This window comes from Taudactylus pleione, unplaced genomic scaffold (genome assembly GCF_031769625.1).
Source record: "Taudactylus pleione unplaced genomic scaffold, aTauple2 ptg000783l, whole genome shotgun sequence".
In the NCBI taxonomy this organism is placed as follows: domain Eukaryota; kingdom Metazoa; phylum Chordata; class Amphibia; order Anura; family Myobatrachidae; genus Taudactylus; species Taudactylus pleione.
The window spans coordinates 293,932-306,075 of NW_028285185.1; positions in this window are offsets into that span (position 1 = coordinate 293,932).

A 12,144-nucleotide genomic window follows, 5' to 3' on the forward strand; every position below is an offset into this window, starting at 1 on the left:
GCTAGACTCACAATCCTCTTAGGCACTTATGGGGTATAGATATAAAGTTGCCTTACCATCAAGTATCTGTCCAACTTTACCATCAAGTATCTGTCCAACTTTACCATCAAGTATCTGTCCAACTTTATATCTGTACCCTTTATAAATGTGAGATGCCTCAGAATACTATGGGGTGAATTCAGTTAGGCCCGATAAGTTATCAGGGGTGAAAATGAAAGTTAGCTTGATCTTTATCGACTGAGGTTGTTCAATTCGGCTCTGTGCGTTAACTAGCTGTCCCATAATTGCAGGGCTAATTCAGATTTTATGGAGGCTTCAGGAGACCCGAAAAGAATCCCGTGGTAAGCGGGACTAATTGAATAGAGGCCGGTGTTCAATTAGCACCCGTTAACTTAATGGGGCTAATTACATTTTCACCTAAGACTTTTAAGAAACTCGGATCTGTATTCAATATAGCAGTGTCTACATAAGACCATCACTCAGCAGGCACTGGCTGGACCAACTCAAAGCACTGCAACCCCAACTTTTGAAAAGTATAATATTTTCTAAGTTCAGCAAATTATTAACTTGCCGCAATGTTTCCTGAATACAACCACAATGATATACATGTCTATTATTTTTCTCATACATTAACAAGATGAACCATATCATTATGATCAATTATTGTCTGATATTAACCTGAGAGAAAAGTATTTGATATAGCTTTAGACTGCCGTGTCTGCTGTCCATGACCTCGGATCTGACAGGCCTTTAAATCTATACAATGTAGGCCACTAAATCACTGACTTTACACTGCAAACCCTTAAATCTCTGTTACTTTAAAATTCAACAATGAATTATGATGTCCAGATTTTGCGCAAATCGAGCACTAGCACAATTCAACCCTAAGAGTGTCACCTGGCACTCAACAATATACTGTATTGGCACAGGAAAAATATAGGTGATTCATATAAGTGCTCGGATTATAAGGTTAAATTCCAATCGTGAAGGCGTCCCACAGAGGGTCTGTTGGCATAAGTTCTTGATTTTTCATATGGATTTAATCAGATGCCTGTAGTATTACAGTGGATCTGGTTATAATTAATGTTCTCCCAAATATTCCAGTTAGGAAGTCACACTCCCCATGAGTGTATGGAATAAAAGAGGAGAATAATATAGTGTAAAACCTTTTATTCGATATATATAATGCAAATGTGTGCTATAATGCACTCCTATCAGATATGGAGATACAGGGCCTCAATTCAAACCGCAATTTAAGCAGTGGTTAAAGATGAACCCTGGTCTACCACCATCAGGAGCTGAAGCCCTCCTTCCTCGTCATATGGTAGGTCCAAATCACTCCTCCACCAACATGTTTCGACCATTCTGTGGTCTTATTCAAGGTGACCTTGAAAAAGACCACAGGATGGTCTATTCCAGGGGTTCTCAAACTCTGTCCTCAGGACCCCACACAGTTCACATTTTCCAAGTCTCCTGGTAGGTGCACAGGTGTAATCATTACTCACTGACCCATTTTAAAAGATCCACAGGTGGAGCTAATTATTTCACTTGTAATTCTGTGAGGAGACCTGGAAAACATGCACTGTTTGGGGTCCTGAGGACCGAGTTTGAGAACCTGTGGTCTATTCCATACACTCATGTGAAGCGTGACTTCCTAATGGAAATATTTGGGAGAACATTAGTCATAACTGAATCCACTGATAGACTAGAGGCATCTGATGGATTAAAGCCATAAGAAAATTTAAGAACTCATGCTAACGGACTCTCCGTGGGACACTTTCACGGTTTAAATTTTCCTTAATATATTTTGAGCACTTATTATGAAGCACCTATATTTTTTCCTCTGACTTTAAAATTCACGCCAAATTTCTCTGGTGTTGTCATAATGCATAACTGCTGTCTGTGGTGGTGTCCCCAACAGATCATAGATTAAGCCCCAGACTCATAGAAACACATAGGAGCTCATTCAGATGCGCTCACAAGATGCGATCGCTCGCTGGCAAAAAGGGGCCAGATATTTAAATTAAGGACGCCCACTATGTTTTAGCGAGATACGGCAAAGTGCGCTCGCAAGTGTCTGAAGATGCTCCCTTGCCACTCGCAACACATGTCATCTTCGGGAAGTGTAGGATTAATCGGTAACATCGACAGCCATCGGAGCTGCTCGCAACGCTTGAGGTTGCCTTTCCCCACCGCAAGCACTGCGATCAGTGCGGGCTGAAATACATGCAGGTGACTTGAACAATGACGCTACTTTCCTAATTATGCACGCCCTTTAAACAGCGTTTTGGCGGCCTGACACACCTGTGTTCGCAACACCACTCCCTCGTTCACAAGCACCTTCCCGTTACCACTCACAAATAGCACTAATCTCTGTCACTCAAAGTAGTGATAGTGGCTTACGAGCAACCAAAATCAGATCGCAAAGAATGGCTTGCGCACGCGCACTGCGAATTATACGCATGCGCAGATGGCCGAAAATCACTCACAGCGAGCGGGTCTGAATCAGGTCCATAATCTTTAAGTATGCTAGACAGGAAGTTCAATTTGGCTTAGACATTAGACAGCTCCCATTCCATTGAATAGAGGGAAGTCCAAGCTTTAGAGCATTCAAGTGTCGATGGTTGTGAGTAATTTGACCCCCTTTTCAAGACAAGAAAACATTTTTACAACTGATGGAAACTCATGAAAATGTCAGGTTACTTGGCAAGCCTAATGCATACCAAAGTGAACTCAGAGCCTTATACCTCTTCTGATTAGTAATATAGAGCCTATACCCGTTCTGACTAGTGATATCAGTCACAAGCGGAAGGGATGGACAAATGTGCCTCCATAACTTTTTAAGGATTATAAAAAAGAAAAAGAGCTGTAGGACCTGCCTTTTTTTTTTTTTACTTACTGACAAAATAATATATAGTAAGGAGGGTGACTCTGTCCTAACTCCTACGTGATAATAGAGCTTATAAGAAACTACGAGTATGTCCCTCCTCCTGATAGTACCTATGAGTCTTCTACGTCATGTGAGTCTTCTACGTACCTGCTAGAAAGTTATGAGGCTGTCCCTCCTACTACATAATGATAGGACCTGTGAGAAGCTAAGTTGCTGTCCCTCCTCGTACATAATTGTAGAACATGTGTGAAGCTATGAGTCTGACCCTCCTACATGATCATAGAGCCTGTGAGAAGCTATAAGTCTGTCTCTCCCATCATGATATAGCCTGTGAGAAGCTATGAGTCTTTCCTGCATCCTACATACTGTAATTGGAGAACCTGTGAGAGGCTATGAGTCTGACCCTCCACCACCATAATGGTAGAACCTCTAAGTAGTCATGAGTCTGTCCTAGCTATGTGTCTATACCTCCTCCTGCTTGAGGACCGCACCTGTGAGAAGCTATGGGTCTGTTCCTTTCTCCAACATGATGATAGAGCACGTGAGAAGCTGTGTCTGTCCCACCTCCTATATGATGATAGATCCTATGAGAAGCTATTAGTAACTCCTCCTACATGATAGGACCTGTGACAAGCTATGAGTGTGTTCTTCTTCTTACAGGATGAAAGAATCTGTGAGAATCTATGAATCTATATCCTTCATCTATAATGATAGAGCCTCCCAATCCACTGTTGTTTTTCATGGTTACACATGTTGTTTAATATTGTTTGTCAGTTATTCAGAACATGTCTGAGAATTGGTAACAACACATGTCTTAAAGTGCCAATTTCAGGCAGAAACCTTAATTCTAGTTTTGATTTTTTGTCAGTGAGTTGTAGCTAGCATAATTATCTTAAATAGTCAAAATAATTTTTATCATATATGAGTGGTTACTCTTTTATGTTGGAGACAAAAATTGTCAATAAGCAATACTAAGGAGAACATCTCATTATTAATTAAAATTATCTTAGTCCAGATAGGGCAGATTGGAGCCCATCACTAACAGTCTGTATTAAAGTATGGATAAAAAATGTACATACATGAGTAAATACATTTTGTTGCAACAAAGTGTATGTGTTTACATTTCATTAAAGGTAGTAACATTTATAGACAACATTCATGTGACAAAATATAACAATTTTATACATGTCCTTCCCAAAAGGTTATGTTCCAACATGGGGGATTGTCGTTCTGGCATTGGTGGGTGCAGTGCTCCTCATGATGTTTGTGGCCTTCGCTCTCATGGTAAGTTTGAAATACAGATGACAATTCCTGTGTTTTCCAAATAAAAATAAATACATATAATGTTATTTAATATGTTGTGTTTAAAAACTTCTGCAATATTACACTGGGACTAAATTCCATAAAGTAAAAGTGCAAATAATGTATGACCAGAGGTGCCGAAAGGGGGGGAGTGGTTACTAATTACCTGGGCCCGAGCTTGTTGGAGGGGTCCAGCGGGGGCCAGGGTCCGACGCCGCCTCCCATCTCCCTTACCTGTCATCAGCCCAGCACACACTGCGTGATCGCGCCCACCCTGGATTTGAGCTGGTCCGAAGGGCACACAGCGCCCCACTGCCCAGCGCAAATAGGTTTGTTTTTTAAGGGGGTGTGGCCATGCCTTCCACCATTGGGCCACGCCCCTTGTTAGTAATGGGACCCGGGCCGGATCTCTACAGCCCTGTGTATGACAACATATTACAAATATAGGAACCTTATATGCTTGAATGGGCCCCCATAAGATCATCAATTTGTTAATTTATAACATGTGTGCAATCTCTGAACCAATAGTACATGGTCAATGTATATAATGAAATTAATTACACAAACACACCACTACCACTTGGAATGAATGCCATTTGACTTGCTTAACTTTATAACATAGTTTACATATACAGTGGCAGACCGCCCATTCCACTCTATTCTCAAGCATAACACTCTTAGTTTATTTAATTATTGAATATGTCTAAATTATGCTCTATAATTTATTATATATTTTACATTTTAAAAATTTTGATTTCGTCATAATGTTTAGCTGCTGTTTTCTTACTATTATTATTATTTATCTTTATGCACTTTCTTCATCTTGTATTAATGTGTAAAAACACCCAATAAAAGAATGAAAACAAAATAAAGAAGTGCATGACCAGTCACACATGTTCTATACGTGTCATCAGTGCTTGGTCTCTATTATTATTTGTCCAAATTTTGCATCTGACCCCAATCATTTTTTCACATAGCAACTGTGTAAACGTGAGCAGTAACCATTATCATCTGTGTAATATGCACACACCTAAGATATTCACTGACCCAATTTTGCAAGACAGATTATCTTAGTTAGGCAATGGCTGCACCCACATTAACACATGCATCTCTGGCCAGTTTCATTTTCAGTAGGAAATGATGAAACTCTGTATAGTTTCATTGTTCCTTGGCCACCTTTTGAATTGTCAGCGGTTCCAAATTGTGAACTACTAAAGGTGTCCGTTCGATTGGTCGACACTAAAAAGATAGACATTCAGAAGGTCGACAGATAAATGTTCAATATGGTTATTAGGTTCTTCCACCTATACATTTTTAATGGTTTATATTTAGGATTCCATGTATAAATCATATGACTCTCTCACACCATATTAAAGCAATGACCCTGATATGTTAATTGGCTTCCACTTCTTTATGACCTGAAATACATATTAGTCTAGAGATGCATCCAACTTTCTTCTTTCATTACTGTATCCCTGATCTTCACCTTTATCTAATGTTGTGTCCCCCTTTTCCTTCCAGCTGGCCTTCCGTCGTAGACAGTGAATGAAAAAGGAACTCTTCAAAGTACATTTAACATTATGTGATCTTCAAGCAATAAATCTCTTTTGGACTTTTCACACATGAAAATCAAATTTCAGAATCCTTATAGATTATTTAACATTTTTCTGATCAGGATTTTTCTCAAACTTAATGGCAACTCTCCATCATAAACATGCTATTCCTTATGTAAATCTCTGTACGATAGGTCATAGATATTTATTTGTAAGTTACTGTACTCCATAGACCATACTGTAGCTTGAATGGAAAACATGTTAAATACACCACTCTCTTCACATGATTTTCTGTATGAAGTGTCTTCAGATTTCTTTTTTACATGGCTGTATTTATTAAGCTGTTCATGCGTGTGTATATAAATATATAGATTTTTTTTTTATATTTGATAAAGAACATTTAATTGAAGTGGGATTGTACAATAATCAGCGTTGATTCAAAAAAGTATTATTGATTAAATACTCTTTTGGAAACCTTTTAAGTAATGTGTTTGGTAAATATGATCACCACATAAAAATATTGGAGGTACTGTAGGTGACACTTAGGGCCGTATTCAATTAGCAGTGATATTATCTCACCCACGCATCATCGATAATTTGTCGACGATTTTTCATGTAAAAAATGGAGAAAACTTCTCTCCATTTTAAAAAAGGGGGAAAATGTGCAAAATTCCTATTTTTGTGTAAAAATGTGGGGATTTCTTACAGAACCCTTTGGACAGCCCCTCTAATGATACTTTAGTGAGAAAAAAAATTTGTAAATTGTGTACTTTGGCAAAAAATGACCACTGAAATTTGGGTCAAAAGTTATTTTATTTTTTCGTAAAAAATGCATTTAATGTATTGGGTCTGGTATTTTGGAGGGACATAAAGGTGCGCCAAGTGTTTTAAACATTGCACGTGGCTGGCGCAGGTGTTTTTTAGTGGTTTTAAAAATCCACCTGTGTCAGCCACGTGCGATGTTTAAAACACTTGGTGCATCCTTATGGCCCTTCGAAAGACCAGACCCAATACGTTAAATTTTTCCCGAAAAAATAAATAAATAAATAAATAAAATTTGGCCAATACTTCAGCGGTCGTTTTTCGCCAAAGTACGCAACTTACAATTTTTATTTTGCTAAGGTATTATTAGGGGGGCTGCCAAAAGGGTTCTTTAAGAAATCCCCACAATTTTACACAAAAATAGGGAGTTTGCAATTTTTTTTCACCTGCCCTAGGCTGGAAAAAAGTTTTCTCCAGTTCTTAGTCATTGGCGAAATCGGCCACAAATCAGCTTGATCATTGCCAATATATCGGCTACTATATAAGAGCAGATCAGTTGGCCGGTTCGCAAACTATGGCGAAAACGTCAGATTTCGCCTCTTATTGAATACGGCCCATAATTGGGCAGCAAGATATTTTATGATGAGTAAGTATTGATAATGATACTTGCATATAAGTCTGAGATAGTGCCTTTGATATGTCCCACTGCCATATGGATTACTATACTGTGAATACATTTAACGTGTTATGTTGACATAATAGTTTTGGTGCAGGTTCATTGGCCTAGTATGTTATTTTATGTTTAAAGAGTGAATAAAGGAGAATGAGGAACCCTCACAAAATATATTCAACATAGCAGGGGCGTATTTAGAGTGGAGGGGGCCCGTGTTCACTCACCATCCTGGACCCCCTCCTATCTCTTTGGCGGCCGCGGAATATTGACACATTCAGTAGACTTCGGGCACTAGTCTGTGCCCGGGATCTAGTGCGCATGTGCAATCCACCGTGAAGGAGTTCTGTGTTACGCCTCTCCAGTCGACATGGGTGAGGTAAGTATTTTACGTATGGGTGCAGAGTATGCGATGTGGGCCCCCCTGGACCCTGCACCCATTATAGATATGCCCCTGCAACACAGGGATGGCCAACAAAAACTGATGGTTCACAGTTATCAATGTTTCTGGTCAGATGGTGGTGATTCTGTATTATTTGCCGCAATCGCATGCTTTATTTTGATGTGTGTTCCCCCATTGTGTGGTGATATAATACACCGCAGTGCGATACACTGACACAGTGGCAGTGCTCCTATGTGCATGCACAAACCAGCTCTGGCTTCTATTACTGCACACAACTGTACCAACGGATTAAACATGGTTGTCACATAACATTGAAAGGCATTATCCAGTGGCTGGAACACTTCATCAACTTAATTTTCCGATGGCCAGCCATCATTTAACAATATATGTTCTTGAAGTAATACATTTCCTTTGGACTGCAGTCAAATGTCAGCATCCTTGAATCATTTATCACATTTATCTATTCAGGGACCTTCTTTAACTTATAAAAATTCTATATGCCTGGTGTGTTTGTTTATGCGTCCTGCAGATCACACCAATATTTGCTTCATTTATGACGGGTGCACAATCTTTTCTTTTTTTTTTTTGGTGAAAGGGACACATTGGAAAATAATGATCATTTGAAGGTGCCACAATATAATTTAGGGCAGGATGTACTAAGGTGGAAAATGCCGCCATAACTCCAAAAACTGCACTTTTCCTGAGTTTTGGCTGAATTTCCCATAAGTACCAAGCTCCAGATTGTGTTGCTTTCAGGAGCTTGGACCCAGTGGGCAACACCATTTATAGATGGTGTTCCCCAATAGAAGTCTATGGGCTTCTTATCGCATTGTGCCCTGAATGGGATCTAATCAGATCCCTCCCATCATCCCTGCGGTGCGTGCATCATACGACACATGTCCAGAGATACTTCTGCGTCATATACCTGGAAGTCCCTGCTTCACAATGGACAACTGTCTTCAGAAGAGTTGTCCTTTGTGATTGTAATTGCAATTCTACGTACATACCAGCGTTATTACTGCTGGTATGTACCCGAATCGTGCCAAGATGTACCACATCCATAATGCGATGCGTAGTACCATACATACCGCCCTTAATCTGCTTTATCATGAAAAATACACAGAATTTACTAGAGAAAAATAGGAACCTCTTTGCAGCAATGCCGGACCTTGGTTATACCAACATGGGGACAGTGGACACATAGCTATACCATGTAGTGGGTGAGGTGACATCACACAGGGAGCAAACTGTGCTTCATCTAAAAATATTTGGCCTCCTCATATCTGTAGTAACTTGTTTCTCCAATCTCCACTGTTATGACACATTATTCTATTTACTCCTGTAGCACATATCACCCAAATAATAGCATATTCCTCCCTGTAGCAGCACTTTAACACCCCAGAAGCAATGGATTGCATTGCCTAGCAAATGATGAACATTTCTTCCAAGGCAGTCATCCAGCAATACTAAGCTCTGTACAGGAGCAGTCCGGCAGGGGATGTAGTCCGGAAGCCGATTGTCTAAATGCAGACCGTCGGCTTCCAGACACTCTAATCCCGGCGTGGTACTAATGACAGGCGTCGAAAACTCAACGCCTGTCATTAACTAGATGCCGGAAGACTGACGCCTGGCATACCAAACGAAGGTAAGCCGGGCGCCGGGTGCGGGCAGCCGCGGTGGGGGGGGAGGGTTAGGTTTAGAGATCCCGGGGGGACTTAGGGGTAGGCTAGGGGAAGGGGGGGTTAGGGTTAGGCACTCCCCCGGGGGACTTAGGTTTAGGCAGCAGGGAAGGGGGGATTAGGGTTAGGCACTTGGGGGGGAGGTTAGGGTTAGGCCCTCCTAAGGGAGGGTTAGGGTTAGGGTAGGGAATTAGGTTAGCAATACTTTCCTTAGGACGAACGGGATTTTCACCCTTGCCGGGCAGCCGCTGTCAGGATTTGAATTGCTGGACATGCGTCCGGCGGTAATACTTACCACACCCGTCTGGCAGTGAAGCTCATTCATTCTGAATTTCTGCCAGACTGATCTCACTGATGTATGTTGTGTCTCAATGCAGCTGAGAGGGTAAGGTGGTCCAAAGTCTCCTTGTACTATATCTGTTCTGCTTCCTGTGGGACACAAACAATATCCTTGCTTGTAATATGCTGTGCACCACTAATATATGTATGGGCTGTACCTACCAACTGTTGATTCAAATGTACAATTTACAAATCCAAACTTCAGCTTAAATTTACATGCTAAAACTATTTATTTTGTGCCTAAAAATTTATGTGAGCAAAATAAATTTCATTACACTAAATGCTGTTTCCATAATACAATGGATACAATGTAATGGCTGGTTACAGTATCAGATTGATGTCACATGAGAGCTTTTCACACAGTAGAAAAACATCAAAAGAAAGCAGGTCTTCAATATGTCAAAGCATTATTCTAGCTGTCAGGAACAAATCCTGTTTGAAATGTTTTACAAAGGATCAGCAGCTATACAACCACCTGGCGTGACGGTGCAGGATAAATAAGATTCATGACCATATAGTGCTTCCGTGCCAATGCTCTGAATAGCCAAGTTCCACTTCCAATTTTAACATTTGACCATAGAATTTTGCACGTTTCACTAGTGGAACTTGGCTATAAGACTTCCCAGTCCCTAGCCAACCACATCGTAAAGCAGAATGGATTGTCTATCGTCATAACATCTTGATAACTCCTGCAGAATGTCATTTAGCAGTACATTGCAGAAAAAGTGGAGCTGAAAAATTGTATCTCTAGAACGTTACACCTTTGTGAGAAGGCCTGAACATGATATAAACATTTATTTGTAAATCAAACTGGATGGATATAATGATGCTGAGACAACAGGAAGTATTTGGATTAGGAAGGTAGTTATTCATACTCAGTGGAAAAGTATCAGGTTGGGATAGGGTAGGCAATAGTTAAGAGATGGGTTTTGACAGAGAACTTGAAAGACTGAAGGTTGAGAAGGATTCTCAGAATAGACAATTCCATAAATGTAGAACAGCCCATGTAGTAAAGGTCTCTTGGAGGTAGGAGTGAGAATGTGAGGAAGGCAGGGGCAGATCAGCAGCAGGTCTGAAGAAAGAGCAAGGGTGAGAACCATGTGACGAGGTCAGAGTTATATAAGGGGAAAATGTTCAAGATGATCCTGGATATTATGCAGAGTCAAAGTAGGCGTTTGCAGTATGATTCCTAATTATACACCTGGTCCACCATTACCAGTAGAACACAAATATATCTAAAATATAATCACATATTACAAAACAACAGTGAATTACAAGCTAGTTGGATAATAAGGCAAAGCCTAATAACACTGAAATTCGGTTGCCCTAGGTCATTGGTTCTCATACTCAACTCTACAAGGCAAATTTTGAAGATTTCTGTCTGTGGAAGCAAGTCGGATAATTACTGACCCAGCAAAACAGATCAACTCACCTGTGCATTAAATCCACAAAACATGACCTGTTGGTGATACTTGAGGAATGGAGTAAAGAACCCCTGCTTTAGGCCATGATATCTGTGGCCTTTCTATAAAGTACATCAATGGCAGTAATGTAACTCTTGCCCCATATATTTATTAATCATTTTCTCCCTTTCTGTTTCAAGATTATTCACCAAGCAATATTACCTTAAAGAGGCAAAAAGTGTATATATATATATATATATATTATATATATATGAGTATAAAGATAGCCTGCGTGCCTTTGCTATAGAGTTACACTTGTTGGTGCGTACGCCCACGAAAGGGTTAGAGCACTCCATAGCACTACAGGTCTTAGAAGCTGTGGCCGGAGGCAGGCCACACGGGGTTAATGGCTGCCACAGCAGTGAAGGGGTCAACCCCCGTGCTGTGCCGCCATTTTTAAAAGGACAAAAAGGCGCCAGGCGCCCATTGTAAATGTATACTCTGCGCTGTGCGCTGAGTGTTAAGTGTGTTTTTAATGTTTTATATGCAGCGGCCTGCACTCGCTGCACTGGGGGAGTGTAGGTAGAGTGTGTCATGGCCGCTGCGGGACAGGGAGAGCCAGCTCCCACTGCGACCAGCGCTGAAACAGTTAAAGTGGACAGTTTAAAAGCACACTGCACATGGTTCATAGTAAACTGTATTAAAGTATATATGTATTACTGTAATGCACTGCAGCTGATCTGCAATGCATTAGTGCATGAGGCAACGTATATTTAATAGGCTGTGCACTATATGGTTTAAATGTATATTTTGTAGAGAAAATGCACTTTTTGAATATATGCCTGTATATGACATGACCAGCCTCTGTGTCTGCAGAAACTAGCAGGAGGTCTGATGAATAGGAAGACCTGTTGTGGTCAGTGAACTCTGGCTGAAAGTTCTCTGTGTGAAGGTGTGAATGGTGTCATATAGCCAAACACTTCAGATACAGAACTTCCTTTTGAAAAGACAATTAATTTGTTTTAAGAAGATCCTTTTGGATGCCACTTCTAAAAGCTGAATGTGTTAAAGTTGGAAATGCCAAACTGATAAGGATGAATGTCATTTACTATTTCCTGTGACATATTATATCAACATTTTAGG